Genomic DNA, 21,818 nt, shown 5'->3' with positions numbered 1-21,818 from the left:
AGTTAAGCGCGTTTTGGGCAGGTGCAATGCAGCAAAAAGCTCATTTTCTCGCCTCTTGTTGCCTCCGCTGGTTTCGACGGTAGATTAACCTGCAGTCAACTCAGGTGAATTTAGGTCTCAGGTCTGTTGGGAAAATGTTGCATTAATTAACTTCCTCGTCATTTTAGAGGCATGACACCCACTATTTAACGATAATGGAGGGCAGGCAGTGTTTTTGATGTGACATTACCTTTTTAATGACAGTGAGTGACTTTAATGGCCTCTCAATGTGTCTATGATAATTTATGATGACCTTGTCTGTGGTTTCTGGAGCCAGCAGGATGTCCCAGTGCTTTACTGGGAGCACTGGTGTTACTGGCACACTGTTAATAGTAATGGGATTCTGCTGAATGTCTGGTTGGTTGTGTGGTTCGGTGTTCAGGAGCAGGACTGGAGAGGTGTCAGGACCTCATTTGAATTCAGAGGTGGCTTTACCCTCAGATTAGTCTGTGAAGAGGCTGAGACTTATGGGGAAAATATTGATGCGAGGTGTGAGAAGCAGTGAGACAAAAGAAATGCTCCGGATGTTGTCAGCAGGAGGATTTGAAGCCTCTGTTCAGGAGCCAGAAGTCCTGACTGGAAGGTTACAGTCTGGGTCCTCTGATACATCACACAAGTTGGCTATGCATTACATTAGGGCTGATTATCGAAGACTACATTCCTTTTATTGCTTGGTTAATCGTTTGGTCTTTTAAATGCAAGAAAAAAAACAGCCCAACAAACAATCTCATGATGGTGAAATCGATCAAACGTCAAATTGTTGGTCTTGTTAAGCAAAGGGTCCAAAAACGGAAACATAATCGCTTTGACGAACAAATAAGATTAACAGACGAAACAAATTCAGGCAATTAAGAAGCAGACTCAGCAGAGGAATGTGGGACAAACAACTTAAAAATGAAGCAATTCTGAATATTTATAGTGATGGAGAATGGCACATTGAAGTTTTGGCATTTATTCTTCATATATATAAAGGAATGGTTTGACATTTTGGGAAATGATAGATGTATTTGCCTTGTTTCTGACAGTTCTGCTGTGTGGAAAGATTAATATCACTCTCATATCCGTCCATGAATCTTCTTTTCTAAGTGTCTAAAAAAGAAAAGGCTGTTTTCCCAAAAAGGCCATCTATTTTCACATCGATTTATACAAAATAATCATGTTTGACCATAGGACCTGTCTGCCTGCCAAAGTTGCTTCTTCCACTGACAACATTTTCTTTTACCCATCAGTCTTAATCTTGGCTGGAAAACATTTGGTCGGTGTGTTTAACACTGGAATCAGCTGTGAATGAACACAGAGCAGTGGCACTAATGAGTTAAAATAACACTCATGGCTTCTTTAGTATCATTACAGTCATTATGAAGCCCTGTACGCAGATTTAATATTAAAGTAAACACTCTCTTTCGTTATTGTGTCAAAGAGAAGCAAAAAGAGATTGGTTTTAACATCCCTGACATGTTCTACATCGCTGTATGAGATCTCCTGCTGTACTATAATCTGTCATAGTGACGCTTCGCAAAATTAGTTCATTGGGCTCCCAAAAGAAATAGATGCAGTTTCTGCTGAGGCGGTTTTATCATTGTCACAGTAAAAACGCCTCCCTAATGATAACCAAGCTTTTATATACCGCTCCAACACACACAGATACCCGCATAGCGCTGGAGGGGAAATATATGGGTGAATAAGAGGAGGAAGGGAATGTAGGGATTCCCTGATTTCTCTCCACGCAGGCAGCCGAGCTCATCCAGCGGAGCAGAACGAAGCCCTGGGGAGTGCAGTCACACAGCATTAGAGGTCTGTGTCTGAGGGATCTAGCAATGCATAGAGGTGTGTGTGTGTGTGCGTGTATGTGTGAGTGTGTAGGCTCATACACTCACACACGTCTGCGATATTATGGCAGACATTTCAGTGACAGGCTGCCGCTCATGGTGCCAGACTGCTGCCCTATAAAACAAAACAGTGCCCACATATTTACTCAAATCTGCTGCCGTGTCTCAATTGAGACGCATCATTAGTGGCTAACACTTCCTTGTAGTACATTGTGTACACTATGCACCTACTAGTGTTGTAGTTGGGTGTTGACAGGACGATGTTTGACTGCTGCTTCTTCTTCCTCTTGTTTTTTAATGGTCCATTGCATTTGGTCAACATTTGACCGCAACTGGCGCCACCGAAAATTCGTGCTAGTGTTTGAACATATGTTCAATTCAATTGTATTTAAAAGGAACTTGTTTTTACTTTTTCTTGCCTTTTGTGTGCCCCTGTTTCACGTAAGGCTGAATATACACTGCTAGCCGCACCAACATGTCTTTAACCTTCAGCACAGCTTTTCTGTCTATTTTATCGTTCAAAACAATCTAATATATCCTTTGATGTATTTATGTTTCCTTGAAAACAGCCTGCATAATTTGCTGTTACTAAAGAACTTAGCTAAAAAAACAGGAGTAGCAATTGCACTTTGTGACAGAGAAACAGCTCAGACAGCTAAACCAAGAGCGCTATAAGTGGAAGCTAGCTACCCATAGATAGCGTTGGCTTATGCTAAAACTAAATTTACACACCTATTTTATCCTTGCAATTACCTGTAAGCGAAACATGTTAATTTAAATAAACCAAAATATTGGTAAATCAGTTTGTAATTCCATAAAACTGTGGCTCAATCAGTTATCAATGTAAAAAGATATGAAGTAGTGTAACGGTAGCTAGCTTAGCAGTGTAGCTGTAGCTGCCATCTCTCGACTTGAACTCGGCTACAGTTCATGTGATTTTTTTGTAGTAAGGTCACATATATAAAATGTTGAATTTATTAAATAGTAGATTAATTTATTGAATTAAGATTAAAACCAGCAGACAAGCGTGAAATTGTGTTTTTTAAGTAGCCTGTTATGTCAGCTTTATAGCAAAATAATTAGCCTGAATGACAGCGTTACAACTGTATGTTTTGCAGTTTTCAGGCCATCTTGGAAAGCATAGACACCTTTACAACTTCACTGCTACTGTATTTACAGCTTTGTGCCTTCATTGTGAAGTACTGTTGGCGCCTCCTCTGTCCTCACATAAATCTTATTTACATTGTCCACTCCCTTCTATGCTTACCAACAATAAGCTGTAACAGAATGAGTGTTATACAGTCATTAAGTCTAGCTTTGTCATTGAATATTATCTAATTAAACCAGATAATCTGCGTGATTATAACCAGATTGACTCTGCTTAAGACCTGAGTGTCTGTAACAAAGCTCGCCTCTGCTGCTGCATTGAATAACGCCTGATCCCTTTAGTGTCGTGTTGTGCGGGGTTTCCCTCCCACCCACTCACTGATGACTCTCTGTTATCCATAGCTCTCTCTCTCTCTCTCTCTCTAGCTCCTAGTTTGGTATGCAGCCTATAGCCCCTTGCGGCCTCAGAGATACACGGCGTCCCCGTTCAATCACGGCCGCAGCGAGGCAATCAGTGGAAGCCGGTCCGCACACCAACACTGCAGATGTGGGAGGGCAGAAAAAAAACACCTGAAAACAGAAATGTAATTTGGAGGCAGTGCGGAGAGGAATGACTCAGTTGAGTAATAGATTGCTGGTCAGGGAGGTTTGCCTCTGTGTCACCTTCCTAAAATCACTCATGTGAATGGACACACGCGTCTGTGGGCGCTCCTGATGTTGACCTGAACCTCTGACAGGGACGGTGAGCCGCAGTGGGATGATGGGACACTTAAACCTGCAAATCAGGCGAAAGGTGTGGATTCACACATGCTCAGAGCAAATCCTTTTATTTAATAATGACATCATTATTTTATTATGTCCCAACGCCAGCAGCATCTCGACAAGGGTGTGCTCTGTGGAAAGGTCCACACAGCAGAGCGTAAAACAAACACAGGAATTAATTACATTCATTGTTAGCAAGTCGTGCACATCAGGGCGTTTAATCAGTGATTATATTTAAACAGCTTAAGGTCAGCTGTATGGACGTGAAGGATCCATTGAAACTGCCAGCCTCATGTTATGTGATTATAAAACAACAAACTAGGACTGTGAAATTATTCCGTTTTCAGGAATATTTTGCAACTATGAAACTTTCTGAAGATTTAAAACATTTCAAGGAATTTTTTGATGTTTTTCTTTTCTTGATTTGGATTAGAAGTTTGACAAAATAATCTTATCTAAAGGTCCACTGAAAAGGTGTAAAACATACACTGATCAGCCATAACATTATGACCACCTGCCTAATATTGTGTAAGAGGCATGGACTCCACTCGACCTCTGAAGGTGTGCTGAGGTATCTGGCAACAAAACGTTCGCAGCAGATCCTTTAAGCCCTGTAAGTTGCAAAGTGGGGCCTCCATCGGATCGGACTTGTTTGTCCAGCACATCCAACAAATTCTCTATTGGACTGAGATCTGGGGAATTTGAAGGCCAAGTCAACACCTTGCACTCGTTGTGTTCCTCAAACCCAAGGTTTCCCAGCAGAACATTGCCCAAAGCATCACAGGACCTCTGCCTAAAGTGCATCCTGGTGCCATGTCTTCCCCAGGACAGGGGTCAGCATGGGCACCCTGACCGGTCTGCTGCCTAACATATCCCACCCACTGACAGGGGCCATTGTAACAAGATAATCAGTGTTATTCACTTCATCTGTCAATGGTCATAATGTTATGATTGGTGTATATAAGCAACTTACCATTTTCCTGTCACAGTAAAGCCATCCTGGTTTCTGTCTCTGAATATATAAGAAACACACCAAACCAAAAGTTACATTTTTATCGTCTATAGAGGCATTAGGCTATATTTTGTTTTCCATAAGGTCAAAACGAGTGTTCTTATCAACACAAAGTAGTCCGTCACATACTTCATGATGCCATTACATAGACCAACGAGTGTACAAATTAAATGTAGTTTTGATCATTAGTTTTGTTTATCCCACTCATATGTGTTAATAAATGGCGAAGTCCATAGTGAAGAATCTGTACTGAAAAAGTGACAGTGTTTTTTTTTTAATCATTGTTTCCTAGTTTTTCAGCTGTCTTCTTTTTTAACAGTATAAAATAGACCACAGGGGTATTTCATCTGTAATTGGCTGCTTTGGTTCCTCTGGCTGTGTCGAGTTGCAGCTGATTGAAGAGCCATCTGGACTGTTCCTTAAAGTCCTGTTGATCGTGTAAATGTTTCCACACACAATTAGTGCACATTCAACGTTGCTGTTGAAGATTTTACCCAAACTGTTTGAGGATCTTAAACATTCTGCTTTCTACCAGTTACCAGATGATGATCCTACTGACTTCTGGTGATTTTTTTGTCGTTGGTCCGTCATAGTGAAATGGATGAATTATCTTGGCTCAAACATTCATGTTCCCCTCAGGAAGAAATATTGCAGCTTTGGTAATCCTTTCACTTTTTTACTTAGTGCCAGACAACATTTTAAATTAGATCTATGGCAAAATGCCTGCAAAACATATTATTCCTGTTAGCATCAGTTGCTCTCTGAGTTCTATGCTAATTAGCAAATTGTAGCATTTTAACAAGCTAAACTAAAGCCCTTTTTACACAGAAATTCTGCAACTGTGCGAAGCTACGAAGCTCAGCCGTTACTCTACCTTTATACTTTTACACAAAGCCAAACAGTGTAATATTGCTGTCCCAGTGTGTGATATACACAGTGTCATGGAAGCAAAAGTGGCATGACGCATAAAAAACATGTTCGCATACACATGTGGCGCTGCTTGGTCTGGCCCACTCTGCCGTTTTGTCTCTGTTACTACCTCCGCTGCCGGCTCAGAGGTGGAACGACTTCGCCCCAACATTACGCCTCCGTAACTTTTACACAGACGACGAGGCGTAACAGTCCCTTCTTGAGCAGGCTGTGTAAAAGAGGCTACATGGTAAACAATATTTCTAAGCGTTAGCATGTAAGCATTGTTATTGTGAGCATGTTAGCATGCTGTATGCTAACATGCCGGAGTCTGGCTTTGCTCTATCGATCACAATACAAGATTCAATATGTTGTGATATTGGAGGAAGGTAATATATTACAATTTTTAAATTCTTAATATTACTCGCATAGTTCAAAGAACACATCAGGATATGCATGAAAAAAGTTATTAGTCAGACCATTAGGATCATCATCATAGCTTTATTGCACTACTTGGGGCATAAACTTTAAATTTAAGTCATAAAGTGTTTTAAAAAATCCATACAGTATTACAAAACACAACATCGTACTCGTGCACTGGTCTTTTCTTACACGCCTGTTATAGCACCATCTGACACAGAGCAAGACTCTGCATCAGTGTAGCCTCACAGAGCTGCTAGCATGACTGTCGACTATCAGGCTCTTCTTACGCTTGAAGAGAACTGGTTCACATGACGTGTTGTCTTGTCAGCCCACGTTGGAAATGACGAGCAGTTGTTACAAACTGTCACAATGAAAGTCTCAGTGAGAAGCTGTGATGCTGCCTGTCGGTTTGTCTGTAAAGTTACAGAAATAGTCGGACACATTGGAAAGGTGTTCAGTAAGTGGTTGTCTGCAGCTTTTTAGACAGTCTGTCAAGCAGTTCTGATGAAGCGTACTTGCAGCATTTGTCCAGCTGAAGGGGCCGACCCTGAGTTTGTTCTCATTAAAGGCTGGAAACTAATCTATAAAGCATTATTTATCAATCCTATTAAAGCCCTTAGTTACAGCTTATCAATGTTACAGGGCCTTATTAAGGAGAGGTACAGAGGAGGCAGCTTATTGCAGAGTTTCTGGAGCATCTGTGAACTTTAAACAGACGCTTTTTCGTACGTGAGAATTCGGTAATTGTCCCCGGCTGTGCTGATCAGGATGCCCTTTCTGACAAAATGTTGTGTGCTGCAAATATTGTCGGCTGCGTGCTGTTTATTTTGCCGATGCTGTAGTTTTGGCTCACAGAAAGGATTGCGCTCAAACCTCGGGGATGATGAGAGATCGCATGTAGACGTAGTACAAGTGCTGTGCTCTGTTCGAATATCAATGCCATCTGAAACTCACTCAATGTCACGATGATCTTCAGCAAATAAACTCCCTCTGCAGTTAAAAAAAAGAGAGATCAGAAGTGAAGTTGATTCTCTTTTATGCTTTTTTACTTAATACTGAAAACAGAAAGCGTGACATGCTCTTTGCCTAAATCAAGCAGTTTTTGGTGCTGTGAGATCTCTATTCATCCATCTGTCCTCGAGCCTCAGACACCTATCCGTCACCTATTCATTGTGCATCTTTTTGTCTCCATGTTCCAGCTCCGCTAATGCACCCTCACACTGTGTGATAAAACAAAAATGACACAAGACTAGTCTTATAATCCATTTGCATCCACTCTGATTTCAATGACACATGCTTTCAGTCGTTGCACTCTGATTAACGGTAACACGAGCACTTTAGGGGGATTCAAAAAAGACAAAAGTGCAGTAAAATATGGCGGGCAAGCAGCAGTTAAACAAAAATGAGTGCTATGAAATATTCAGACATGTTGGTGAAGAGTGCAGGGCTGTTTATAACACGAACGTCTCTCTCTGTACTTCTCTGTGAAGAAGAAGAAGAAGCAGGAGCGGCCATGACTGAAACTGGGTTAATGAGATCCAGCCTCGATCTAGAAACCTCTCGTCTCTTGTTCTTGAAGTGCTCCGAGTAATATGCATATGTCTGAAAAACATAAAGGGGCTTCTGCTGTGGAAAGTGTTCCTGAAAGATCAACGGTACATATAATCCCTCTGGTTTTTAATCTCTCACAGAGTTCCTTAAAGGTCTGCTTTACGATGTGTTCGATTATACACAGCTTCAGATTTCTGACACTCTGCACTGACTTTGTGTTTGTTTATCCAACAACCAGACTGCCAACAGTTGAACCATCTCACAGTTCCTATCAGAAGCCAACTCAGTGGCAGATCTGTGGCATAGACAGCAGACTGTGGGTTGAAATCTGGACCATTTATTGCAGAGTAATTAAGCCAAGAAAATGCAAGAGCGGATAATATTGAAGATTGAGGGAGGTCAATATGAGATTAGGGAAAAATTGATGTCGACAATGATTAGAAACTTTGGACATTTTACTTGATAGATCTAAGAGCCTATCAGACAGCTTAAATAAGCTTTTCTGCAGCCTTTTGCTTGCACTTCAGAGACACAAATGAGGGGCATAAAAGAGACGGACTTGGAAGTGACAATATTTTATCTTCCAAGGTCATATGAGCGTTAGTGGCAGCTTGGCTAGCAGCCTCCTTATCGGACATCTTCTGTCTGCCCAATAGCGCCGAATAGCGTTTATGAGACGATGATTTTAACTTCAAACTCCTTTTTTCAGTGTTTTTACAGGTTTTAATTACGGGGTCTGTTTGTATGAAAGAGGAGTAGACCTCTGTGAATAATTTCTGACAAACTTTGCGAACGTTAAGAACTGAAGGAATCCTAAGCTCGTAGAAACAAGCTTAGCTAATGTTAGCAGCTGCTCGGCTAGCAGAGCGTTGTAGAAATACTGACTTTTAACGTGAAATTCCTTTATTAAGACTGGTTTTAATAATCAGGTTAGTGTATTTTGAAGAGGATACGAGCTCTTACGAAAATCCATCTCCTGTTTAAAACTTCCTGTACGATAAATACTGAAGGAATCCTAAAGTAAACAAGCTGAGCTCAAAGAAACAAGCTTAGCTAATGTTAGCAGCTGCTCGGCTAGCAGAGTGTTAGAGTGTAGGGATACAGATTTTTAAAGTGGAGTTGCTTTATGAAGACAGCTTCTAATAATCAGGTTAGTGTGTTTTGGAGAGGATACAAGCTCTTATGAAAATCCAGCTCCCATTTAAAACTTCCTGTACGATAAATACTGAAGGACTTCCATAATAAACAAGCTGAGCTCAAAGAAACAAGCTTAGCTAATGTTAGCAGCTGCTTGGCTAGCAGAGGGTTGTAGAAATGCTAATGTTTTACGTAAAATGTCCTTATTAAGACTGGTTTTAATTGTCAGGTTAGTTTGTTTTGTAAAGAAAAAGACTTTTCCGCTCCCGTTAAAAAATTCCTGTACAATAAATACTGAAAGAATCATAACATAAGAAAGCTAAACTCCTAGAAGCAAGCTTAGCTAATGTTAGCAGCTGCTTGGCTAGCAGAGGGTTGTAGAGATACTGATGTTTTATGTAAAATTTCTTGGTTTTAATTGTCAGGTTAGTTTTTTTGTAAAGAAAAAGACTTTTCAGCTCCCGTTAAAAAAGTCCTGTATGATAAATACTGAAGGAATCATAACATAAGAAAGCTAAACTCCTAGAAGGAAGCTGAGCTAATATTAGCGGCAGCAAACAGTCGAAACCTCCTAAATACTAAAACAAGACTGAAGTAATTAAAAGTTAAAACAGCAAATCTTCACAGTTATAAGGCTGGTACAAAAGTATTTGCAAAGTAGTCAGTGTACAGATTATATACCCAATGTTTACCCCAATTAAATATCACTGAGCAGAATTTAAGCTACATTGTTTGTTGTCTGATGTTATTTTAAGGGGCGCTTCTTTGTTTTAGCACTCTCCACATTGCATGAAGTATTGAAGGGTACAAAATCTGGAAATTCTGGTTTTGGTCGAGACGCTTTGTTGCGCTCCACAGGCTGAAGAAATGTTCTGAGGCGTTTTTATCTCTTTGTGATGCAATTTTCATGTAATGACTCTGAATGTGCTCCAGCACATTTTCATTTCCTACCACAGAGATCACAATATCAGTGCTCTGTTCTATCTGCTGCATGAGGAGGAATAAAGTCTCGAGTTCTCTTCTTTTGTATTTCTCACACGTCGTGGTTTGACTCATGGTGTGCTGTGGCTTCCACACGGATGGAAAACAAAGACTTCAAGGTCAGAACACTTAACCAGCAGAGATGTAACTGCATGGCTCCTTCTCCTCTTAAAGTCCAGATCTACTTCTCCTTTCCTGGTACTCTTTTATTCCAGCAGTCACACCCAACAAAACAGCACAACCAGTAACACCAATCATCCATTCTCTGTCCCCACCTCCAGTGTCATCCTTTTCCTGAGCCCACGCTTGCCCTTTCCTCCAAATTAGCGAATGAAATGACACAAACAACCAATCAATGCGAAGACGATAAACAGCTCTCAGATAAGAATGATGCAGGAGGGTTCAATGAAGGTGAAAACTAGCGAGCAGATAGTGGAGGAGGAGGGCGGGGGGAGAAGACAGCTGATAGGAGGTCTGGATAAGGTTTTTAGAGGCACTAACTCTGTTGGTGTGTTTTTTTTCCTATTTTCTGCTCCATTGAGCTCTGCAGGAGCTGAGGAGGCCTCAGGCCTGATAGGTCATTACTGATGACGGCTCCTCTGGGAGTTGTAATGTTACGGTGGCTCTGACATGTGTGCTACACGGCTGTAAGGGCAGCATTTAAAACGTTAGTCATGGTCCGGCAGGAAATGCTTGAAACAATAGTGGTGGTCAAACAAAGAAGCTCTGACAGGCAGCTGTTGGAGGAAGTAGTGGGATTTATTTTTTTACAGAGTAGGCAAGTAGTTTTTTAATATGTAGAAGAAGTTTCAAAGTATATGTACAAAATACAGCCTTTGCCTCTTGAAGTATATTAAACTATTTTAAGTATTATGATCAAAGGATTCTTACTGATGCCTTAAGTAGCAGTGCAAAGGGTGGTCGAGGATGGACATGATTTAATCCACACCAGGATTGGACCATGCAAGGAATGTGTTGCAGTATAATGTAAAATACTACTATCAAATACTACTTAATTACATCTCATCTTGATCCTGAGTTAGCCTCTTGGGTCGACAGACAATTGGAGATCTTCCACTGTACAGATAACAGGCCAAGACATCCGCTACCATTTGCTGATAATTGTTTAAAGTCTCATTAGCAACTTTAGTCACAAGAATTGAGTCCGACTTAAAGACAGCGCCTACTGGGGCAGACCGTAGCTCAAACATGACTTTTGAGATAGAAGCTCAGTCTGTAGGGACTTGGCTTGGGAACCAGAGGGCGACCACCAGTTCAAGGCCCAGTTCCAACCAAGCATGGAATGCCAGTTCCTTTCCTGGGCACTGTCGAGGTGCCCTTGAGCAAGGCACCGAATCCCCCAACTGCTCGGTGGGCATGTCCATACTCAGCCCCCTCTCTCTGACATCTCCCCATTAATGCATGTCCATAGGGTCCTGTTAGTGCATGTGTGCATTTCAGGCCTATGTTTGAAATAAAAGGATTTGAGTTTCCCCTCAGGGATTACTGAAGTATGTCTTCTTATTCTACATCTTATCTCCAAGAACAGATCTCTGCATATGAATGCAGATACATTTGTTAGGAAGCTTATAAAAAGATAAATCGTAGTGAGATGATAACCGATGGTTTCCGGGATTGGAATAATGCATTTTGCCTCTTCTGATCTCCATACAACAGTTTTCCTGCAGTCTCACTTAAACATGATTGGTCTGTAAATCTTGTTCCAAGACTTTCTTTTCCCTGGTCTGGGACATTTCTCCACACTTGCCTCCATTAATTAGTAGATATCTGTGCATGGCGATGACATCCTGCTATTGCTAAAAGGCATCATTCTGCGATTCCGAAACCGCTCCACCCGCATGTTCCTAAAGTCAAAGTCTGGGGCCTGCAGATTAGAGATAGACCGATATGGTTTTTTCAGGGCCGATACCGATACCGATTATTAGTAGTCAAGGAGGCCGATAACCGATATTTGAAGCCGAAATTCATTTGCAGTGAAAGTGAATATATTGGCGTCAAAATTTTGAATAATACAAACTCCAACACTTAACTTTGTTTAAATGCCTTTAAGCATATGCATCAGAGCCAAAATAACCCAGTTTTAAATTGATCTCTAATCGGCCGTCGGATTAAAAAAAAAAAAAAAAAAAAAAAAAGGCCAGTCTATCCCTACTGCAGATATCAGAGTTAGGGAAACAGTAGTTTATACAACATTCAAAGGACAGAAATCAAAAGAGGAGTGTTGTAGTCGTTCCGGACAACCTCATGAGATCAGGGAAAAGGGTTGGTCTTTGGACACCGAGTGACCCACAGTGATGCCCTCGGCTATGAAATGAAGCATAGGTGACAAGTTCAAACTGTGCTTACTTTCTCATGTCTCCATGCAAAGTGTGAGTGTTGGATTGTCATTGTCAAACATACATGAATTGGCAGTCGAGCTTTCCAAACCCCGACTTTAGTGAGGCACATGCCGGACTTTAAGCACTTTCTTAAACACACGTCAACAATTAGGCACTCTCTGTGCCTTGATCGTCCAGGTGTGTGGAGGGGAGAAAGCAAATAGAGTCTGAACTCAAGCTCTTCTCTTTGAAATCCTCCACTCATCCAATACTTCTGTCACTTTCTGTGTCTAAAAACAAGCATGAATGCCTCTCAGGAGAGACTGTGTGATGTTCCCATTTGAGCGATTATGGTGCGTCACCTGTGCCTATGATGGCATCCTTTTTTATAATACCCACTACCTTTATATAGTGACCCCTCTCATCCCCTGTCATAGCACTGAATTTATAGACAGCCAGTGAGGAGATGTTTATTTCAGCAGCAGTTTGACATCACCTGCTGTCCTCGCAATCTTGTGAGGACAGCGTGCATGTCATCGTTACGCAAAGTGTCAGGCTTGACGGAGGTGTTTTTTTTCATCCTGGAGTCTTAATGTTGCTTCATTACTTTTGCAAACCAGGTAATTAAGGTTTCAAATTGGATTCTGATTGACGATCACGATGTTGTTCCCTGCAGAGTCACTTACATGCGGAGGATAGAGACGAGTGACGGGGATGTTTGGTGACAGCTCCTGACTTGATTGGCAGTGACACTGACAGTGTGTCTGCCAGGTTTCCAGGCTGGGAGAGAGGGTCATTAGTGCACTGCAGTGGCGCGGACACGATATCTGCCCTCAGGTGTGTGTGTATGTGTGTTAGAAAAAGACCAAGCAAAAGAAGAGAGCGGTATAGAGAGGTCACCACTTAAATAAATCAGTACACACAGGCAGAGATACTTTCTGCTCGGACGAACACGTCATGTATCATTGACCGTGCCATCTCCTCCTCGCCCCCAGCCTCTTCCCAGAAGCCTCTCTGGTCTCCTCCTGCATGCCAGATTTCATCTCGAGCTCTCTGAAACAGCGACGGCTGCCTATTGATTTCACCTCGCTGTGAACACAGGTCCACATCCGATCTCAGGAAGTGGATTACACGCAGGGAGATGCACGCTGAGATAGCGGGATAAATCTTATTTGCTTCATTTCCTTGAGGTTGAGATAAGCCGGGCGAGCTGGAAAACATTTGAGAGCACAACAGCATCCGTACGGAGTAAAAAGCTGCTGTGTTTCTGCTGCTAAATCTGATTGGCCTGACTCTCTGGGTTTTATGTGCAGAAACGTTTCTCAGGAGCTTTTTCCTTAATCTTTTCCTCTTACTTTAAAAAGCAATAGAATTTTATGTCTGCTGAGCGTTGCCGTGCTGTGATCATAGCTACATCTGTCATTGTCGTGATATTTCCCTCTGGATCTCGCCTTGAATGAAGGAGTTCAGCCATTTAATACTCTGCCTGGCTTTAAAGTCCAGCTTGTATTGGTGCCTTGTGTAAATCCTCTCTACACCTCAGGTAAAGAGCGAGTAGTGGCTGGTTTTGTCTTCAATAATTCATCTTAAGATATTGGAAAAAAAGACAATGATAGTGGTGTTGTATTGTGCTGCACATATAAACACAGAAGCTAAAGATGCTTCAATTCTTGACATATCAGCTCTTTTCTCTTATCAACTTTACTGTTTTAGTTCTTTCTTACCAACTTTGTTTCCCTCAGCAGGCAGTTGTTTTCACCTAAAAAAACTGCCTGCTGAATATTAAACAGTAAACAGAAAAAGTTAGCAACTCGCTACTAGCATAGTGTAGCATTGAGAAGCTAAAGAGACAGATGTAATGAGTTGGTGGAGACCAAAAACAGAGCCAAACATTCATCAGGTGGCACCAACACAACAAGACTCCAGAATTATTCCTATGTTGCTGCCTGTCGCTGGATGTGTAGTTAGTCAACTGGTTGCTAACGTGTTTGTTATGACAGCTTAATATAACATATACCTTAATGCGAGTTTAACTGAATAAAAAATATTTTCTTTGCTCACCACTTTGTTTTGAGGAAAAGGCCGACACACCCTCAGGGAAAGATTCGTAAAAGCTTCTGTCTAAACATTACAGAGGTGTAATTAAAGTCTGATGCTGCAATGGATGTTGCCTTTACTGAAGAATCAGAAATACTTTATTAATGCTCGGGAGGAAAGTTTCACTTGTTTACGACTTGCAAGCGTTCAAGACTTCAGGCTAATAAGAACAGTGCAATGACGATGTAACACTATGTCCATTATATCCATTTGATTTTAATGAAACTAGTATTCTATATTGTGAGGGCCTGTGTCCACTAACAGCGTTTCTTGCGCTGGCAGCACCCACAACCTCAATGTCATAACCCTTCTCACTGGCGCTTACTGTTGCTAGGTTACGAAAGTTGACTCACTGCACTTCCGCTTCCCTTGGTAGCAACCGTTAAGTCTCTTGTAAATTTCTCCGCATGCTTAATATTTGCTTTTATTCAAGAAAATTTTACAAAGAAAAAAAAAAGTCCCGGCGTTAGCTGCAGCTCAACACCTGGAAGTTGACATCGAAATAACGAAAGGATTAACTTCTCCTCCGCCAATTGTTATTGACAAAGTTGATATCGTAAGTCCCGCCCCTTCTTGATTTTGATTGGTTGGTGAGGGAGCAACAGCTGACACTGAGGGCTTTTTTGCGCTGAGGACGCTGAGCGCTGAAAACACTGAACTTTGGTTTTGAAAAGGAAACAGGTGCTGCAGGTACAAAAAACGCTGTTAGTGGATGCAGGCCCTTACTGTTAGTAAATGGCATGAAAGGTCTCACTCTCCCTGCCTTGTTTGTGTCCCTTTCTGTAAAAAGAACAACTGGGCACTTTTTGTAAGCACTACTTAGACTGCTTATGCTAGGGACTATTTTTACCTGCGGATTAATACGCAAAACTTGTTACGATAAGTATCAACCGAAGGCTGTATTTAATGCGGGTTAATCGGGTTTGGGCAACAATTGTGCAATAAAAGAAATAAGCTTAAACCGGCTTTGGCACGGACAGTCCTTTTTGGACAGTTCATTACTTTTCACCACTATCCTTATAATCAACCCAGTCTGACACTACCAAACCCTACTTGTTAACGCTGAAACTACCACAGCAGAGATACAGGATAACAGTATATGTCATATTCTCTGGTGTGTGTGCCTCAGCGCTTGTGTAAGCAGCATAGTAGTGTGTCATTATTGACCTTTGTTTTCCACACTGGGAGGAAGTGTGTGAGGACCTTAAAAAACCCTGCATTGGCAGTCTGCAGCTCGCAGGAGGAGGTCTCGGTCTGACTTGCTGTTTAATGGTCACCAGAGACACTCTCTGTCGATCATTATTACTTTCTCTGCCTTCCCTGTGACATTAATGATTCAGGAGGAGAGCGTACAGCATCCTGTGAGTAACCACAGAGGGGAGTGAAGGGTTAAGACAAAGAGCCGAGCTGAGGTTCATAAAAGAGTCCGGCCTAAAGCCATGTATTCAGAATAAAGGCGTCACCGCCTGCTGCAGCTGTCTGTTACATGGAAATGGCAACATGGGTAATTTATTAATGATCTGATGCGCTGCTCTTCATGCTGCAGCCACATCTGTCAGCATCGAACATGCTAGAAAATGTAGCGCCGGGGGAAATTATATGGAAAACATCAGCCTCCCAGGAGACGAACAAAGTGCTGACACAAGGTCAATTAACTGCTGGATTTTCTTTCTCTATCTTTAAGGCAAAAACCTCGAGTCAAAGATCTGTGCTTCCCCGCTCTGAAATAACAAGCTAAAAGCGAAAGTCGAAGCTGATGAATTTTCAATCGGAGACGGAGCGGGGGTGACCCACATTTCTGCAAAAACACACCATCAAATATTCTCCTGACCCGTTCATCCCACTTTATCTCTCTCTCGCAGTGGAAACTGTGTGATACATTCAGAGATTCAGCACAAATGAGGCACTGATGCTGCGCTGCAGAGATCACACCGAAGTTCAGGAGTGAAGAGCGAACAAGAGGGAGAAATATGAGCAAGAGCCAGAGTGCAGGGAGTTGAAGGAGAAGAGGATGTCTGGAGAAATGCACAGTTGTATTCAGGGCTCAGTGATAATCCATTTATACTGGATAGTATCGTTTCCTGTTAAAGCACTGTGAGGTGCTGTATCCAGTTTATGATGGATGTTTTTTTCCCCGTCATTTCAGAGAGGAAAGTGAAGATTTCGGTGTGGGATATGATTTTGTTTTCATATCCTGCACCTAAATTACATCTGGGAGCGTACAGTAGAATACAGCAGAGATACAGGGGAGGGATATGCTTCACTCATTTAGCGAGTACGCTTGCATGTAGGTATAAACTAGGCCTGCACGATGAGGAAACTCTGCAATGCGCAATAAAGTTGTTCAATATTACAGTATGAATAAAAATGAAAGAATATTAAAGCGTGCATGTAAGCTGTAACTCTGGGTTTCTATGTCTATGCTACAGCCAGAATCTGTGTTTGCAACCATCCTGAATTCAAAATAAATCAGACTTTTTCCCTCACCAAAGTGAGACCGATTAATCCGAGAGGAGCCGATAGCTAGCTTGCGCGTCATCTTATTGCATCAAAATGCTGTTAAAGCACGGCCTTTACACCCAGGGTCTCACCAAATAGGTACAATTTACGGATACTTAAACGTGGCTTGTTTACATAAAATACTTTTTCTTATTCATTGCGATAAATTCAGACTTTTGCGATGTGTTTATTGTTAATGCTGATGTTACCATAACGATGAAATTGGGACTTATTGCGCAGCCCTCAAAAATATCTGCAGCTAAATGCTCAGGTCGACAACTCATATACTCAAAGACTTTAAAGGTATAATAAGTAGGATTTTCTGAGAAAATATAGACTTTTACAAATATAATATAATATAAATCATCACTTATGGGCCTCTGTACATGTGTGTTGGTGAGTGAGTGTGCAGATCCTTGTGAGACCCTTCCCTCTGCATCTATTCTGTTGTTTTGCTTTGCACGGGACGTTTTCAGGAGGGGCGCTGTCGTGGTTCCCTGAGCAAATCACAGCGTATATGTGAGTTCAAATTAGCAACTGGGCCCCATTCAGACCAGCGAACATGGCAAAAGAGCGATGCAGAGTTGGCCTTCTTTCTGTTGGACAGGTAGCTGCCTCAAACCGTGGTAGGACAAGATAACCGGCGGTTAGCATGCTAGCGCAAAAATAACCGTGATGCTGTCGGTGTTAGCTCGACGGGGTGGGCGTGTTTTTCGCATGAGAGAGTGAGCGTGAGCTTCTGGTGACAAAGATCCCAGGAGGAGGGGCCCAGTTTGAATGTGTTGCTGACAAAATGCAAGGAAAAATCCTACTTATTATACCATTGATACTGTGCACAGTTACAGTTAATAAAAGTTATTACCATCTCTGCTTGTATTAACACTGTATGATAGTAAAAATTTAAAACATGCTAATGCTGTTTATTGTTTTTAACTCACAGTAGCAACAAAGTTTACAGCTTGTACCCCAGAGCCGTCACTGAACTGAACTCCACAGGAACACAGGCCCTACAACCACCCTCAACATCACATCTAACACAACAGGACTCATAATGGATCAGTATTAACATTGAAACATAAGCAATAATGTGCAGTAACATTTCCCTTTATAATATGCAATATTATCTAAAAAGGTCATATCAAAGGTCAACACTTAAGACTGCTAAATTAACTTGTTTTCTTACTACTTTTGTAATCATTTTAAAATATGTGTATGTTAGTGGTTGAATGTATGTGGGTATGTGATTGTTATTGTTGTAGTAGATGCACAGCAAATTTTCATTGCACATTGTGCGGTGACAAAAAAGGCATTTTACTGCTTTAAGCTTCAAGGCCACTGGTTTCTACTGAATACGTAAATCTTTAAAGACACTCAACGACTACAAAGCAACTCAGCGGGAGTTGCTATTGCATTTATGAGGGACTATTTTCAGCTACAGACTTAGTGCTCTAGTGAGTATCTACGTCAGCAGCACAGTGTGAATGAAATTAAACTGAATTAAAGTATTATAGTGCTCAAGTTCCAGTGAAGGAACAAGTCACCCGGTGCAACAAATGGAACAAATGGACGTGTATAACAGAAAAGCAAGCTATATCAGGACAATAGCCCACTTGTTGAAGGATCAATTTAATGTTAAGAGGGGATTTGTTGACAATAAGGACATTAAAGTCTTTTAAAGCATGATTAAGTTATTTGCAGAAGGCTTCAGAGGGTTTTTCGACATAAAACTTTTTACAGTTCAGCGTTTATCAAGGGTCAGTTCAGGACTGAGGAAACACTGAAGAACTGAGGCTGCAATGAAGCGGCTGTGTGACCTCCGTTTCTGACTTCAAAGTCACATTTGCCGGCAGAATGTTCAGTAATTAATGTATTTTATGTTCATCCTATGATCATTTCTCATCCGTGTCTACTCTGCTTTTCCTGCCAACTGGAGCCCGGCCGCTCCCAGCACACCTGCGGTCTTTAATTGGCAGATTGATTCTGCTGTCTGTAAGCCCGACCACCTGCAGAAAACACCAGACCGACTGGCGGTAAAATGCCACATAGTTTCAAAACATAAACCAGACTGCGAATGTGGCTTTGTGATCAGATGGCCCCGGCACAGGATGGACTAATGATCCATTATAAGTCTGAACGGCATGAATTTTGAATGGTGGAAGAGATGAAAACCTGTCCCCGCGCTGTGTTGAGAAAGCAGTGAGTCACCACGCTGTCCCTCAAGCTACGTTATTAGAGCGGGGCTGAGAAGGGAGTGCGTTTCCTCCGCTCAGAAGCCAAAGTTTAACTGTCTCCTCTCCCGTGTTTGCTCAGGACAGAGAGAGCGACAGTGGGAATGTGTGCCGTGTGTACTCAGGGAGGGCTGTGTGAGGACACCACGCCCGCCTGCCGCATCACAGTTCAAACTCTGAGTCAATGTTGTGCTCTCAAAACACGACCTCATGTTATAGAAGATAAATATTCGTCATGCTTTATTGACGTTGTAGATTAAGTATTATGAGCATCATGTGGCATAGTTGCTTGGTTGGGCCGGGCGTATATTATGTGTTGTTGTAATCTGTCTTTCATACATTCATTGTTGTTATAAGATGTACTCAGTTAAAGCTACTACCTACAGGAAGGGCATAATATTTGCTTTTGTTAAAATTGTTTGGAAGAGATTAAACTTCATGGTCATTTTTCTGACGTGCTTTTGAACTGTATCCGGTACACTGAGAACATTTTGTCCATCACATTCATATCAGTGAGTGCACAATAAATATAACTAACTAATGTTTATCTGAGCCCGCTTCACTGGCTTTTATTTTGAAAGATAAATGTGTCTAAATGTTTGCAGTTTGGCTCAGTTCAGTTGACTACTTGGCCTGCTCAGTCTCTACATCCAAAATGGGACAAAGATGCTAATTAGCCAGCTACCTCACTGGCTGTAGGGACGGCAGTGTTGGTTGGTGGGTGTACCAATTTGGTCAAGACAAAAATATTGCAACAACTATTGGCTGACCGCCAAGTCAGCCCTACACATGGGTCTGTATGTGACTGACTGAGTGACGGTACTTTCACAGCCGTAGAGAGAGAGAGTTGCGACATCGCAATGGTGTATCATGGAGCATATTGGACCTCCACTGACGCGACTCTCTGTACAGCTCTGGATATTGTGTTCGGGGAGTAGGCGGGGCTGCTCCTCCACTGTCCTCACCTATGTCTGCAGCACCCACCTGCTTTCAAACACGTTGTCATCGGCCTCATAAGGACAGTCATTGTGACACATTGCCCACAAAAGCACACATACTAGGTATTGACCAAGTCTTGTTAAATTTGGACAGACATTCATGGTCCCCAGGAGGTGACTCCTAAAGACTTTGGTGTTCCCCTGACTTCCCTTTTTAGCACCACCAACAGGGCATTCATTCCCCACTGACATCGTTGATTCTCCAACTTTTCATTTTGTGCCGCCGTTAGAACAAAATGTGGTCCAATATCTGATCAAATGTCACCAAACACTTACAAAACTGCTGCTAATCCCATTCGCTTCAGCTGTATGTTCTAGCTAAAGGTTATCTCATTGCTAGCATGCTAAATTAGGATTATGAACATGCTCATCAGCATGTTAGCATTTTTAATGTGAACATGTTAGCATGCTCACGTTAGCGTTTAGCTCAAAGCACCGCCTGCCTAAAAACAGGGTCAGAGAGCCGCTCTCACTCGCTCAGTAAATCTGTATTCATCAGTTTGTATCTTTTAAATGCAAAGGTATCTGACGCCACCATTATTTCCTACAAAACCCCCTCCTCACTTCTCTTCACTGGCTACAATGCAGCTGCAGTTCAGCTTAATATGCCAAAATCACTGATGTGCCTTTGGTTGCAAATGAAGCCGAGATGATGTCTGCCGGTTCATTAGTGTTAATTCATGTAAAGTGAAGGGAAGAGGCGAGAGAAGAAAGGGGCGAGGATGAAAGAGACGCTAATGAATAAGGACTGAAGGAGGCTGGTGTGGCCGCGTGCAGATCCCTCCACTCCATTCAATTTTCATTTCCCAACTTCATTTGCACGAGCACTGGCAGCATTTTCTCCCTCAGTTTCTGATCTGTAGGATTGGTTTTAGGGACAGTGGGGGAAAGCTATTCTTGTGCAAATGTAGGTTATTCGCAGCACATAGCTTTATCAGGCACTGCAGCTAGCATTGTGTGTCATCGTGTGTGTTTTCATAGCATCCAAAACTCATCATTTCTCTGAGCAGCAGTGCCATCAGAAGATATCAGGGCCACTTAGCTTTTCAATAGCTTAGCTAGGAGTGACATTTTCACTGCTTTACACTGCCCCTGTGGACCATTCATTTTAATTAAGGCGGCCATAGCTCATGTAGTTTGATCCTTATCTCCAACCTGATTTCAGAGTGTGTTTCAGCAGGTAGTCTTCTCACACTGTGAAAAAAACAGCTATGCTAACTGCCCTTTAAGGCTTTCTAATTGGCACAGCTGTGCTTTCAGCTAAATGCTAATTTCGGCATACTAAGATGCTCACACGGACAATGCTAACGTATTGTTGTTTAGCATGAAATCACAATGTTTATTCCCTTATGTTAGTGTGTTAGCAGTGGCTAATTAGCACTCAAGACATGGTACAGCTGAGGCTAATGGGAAAGCCGTTTTGCCAAGTTGAGGGGTCGCTAATATGATAAGAATTCATCCTGAGGGAGAGTGCATATATGTACAAAATGTCACTCCAAGATATTCTATTAAAAAACAAAAATGTTGCCTTCATGGCTGAGAAAAAGTCTGTGAAACCCCAATTATTTTCACCATTCGGGCACCATAAATATCTACACCCAAGTGAACCTGAATCCTTGATGGATATTTGAAGCAGTGTTGGACCAACAGACTGACATAGCCACCCCCTTGTGCCACTCGTGTAGCTAAAAAGCAATTCACCCTTTGCACAAAAGCGCTTGCCAAATGAATGTTATCTGTCTGTGTGCACTGGCATGCAGGTGTCCAGATAATTAGTACAAGCATGGACGAGGGGAGAGATAGAGCTTTGCTAATAGAAGTTGAGAAATGTGGGTGTTGTTCGGGGAATGTCAGGCTTGCAGCCTAATTGGGAGGTTGTTAAGCTGCGGTGGAGCTGTCAAATGTCC

The sequence above is a fragment of the Semicossyphus pulcher genome, unplaced genomic scaffold (genome assembly GCF_022749685.1).
Source record: "Semicossyphus pulcher isolate SPU_LCO1_2020_fin unplaced genomic scaffold, fSemPul1.0.p SCAF_15, whole genome shotgun sequence".
In the NCBI taxonomy this organism is placed as follows: Eukaryota; Metazoa; Chordata; class Actinopteri; order Labriformes; family Labridae; genus Semicossyphus; species Semicossyphus pulcher.
The sequence above is the reverse complement of the archived record's forward strand: the minus strand, read 5'-3'. Positions refer to the sequence as shown.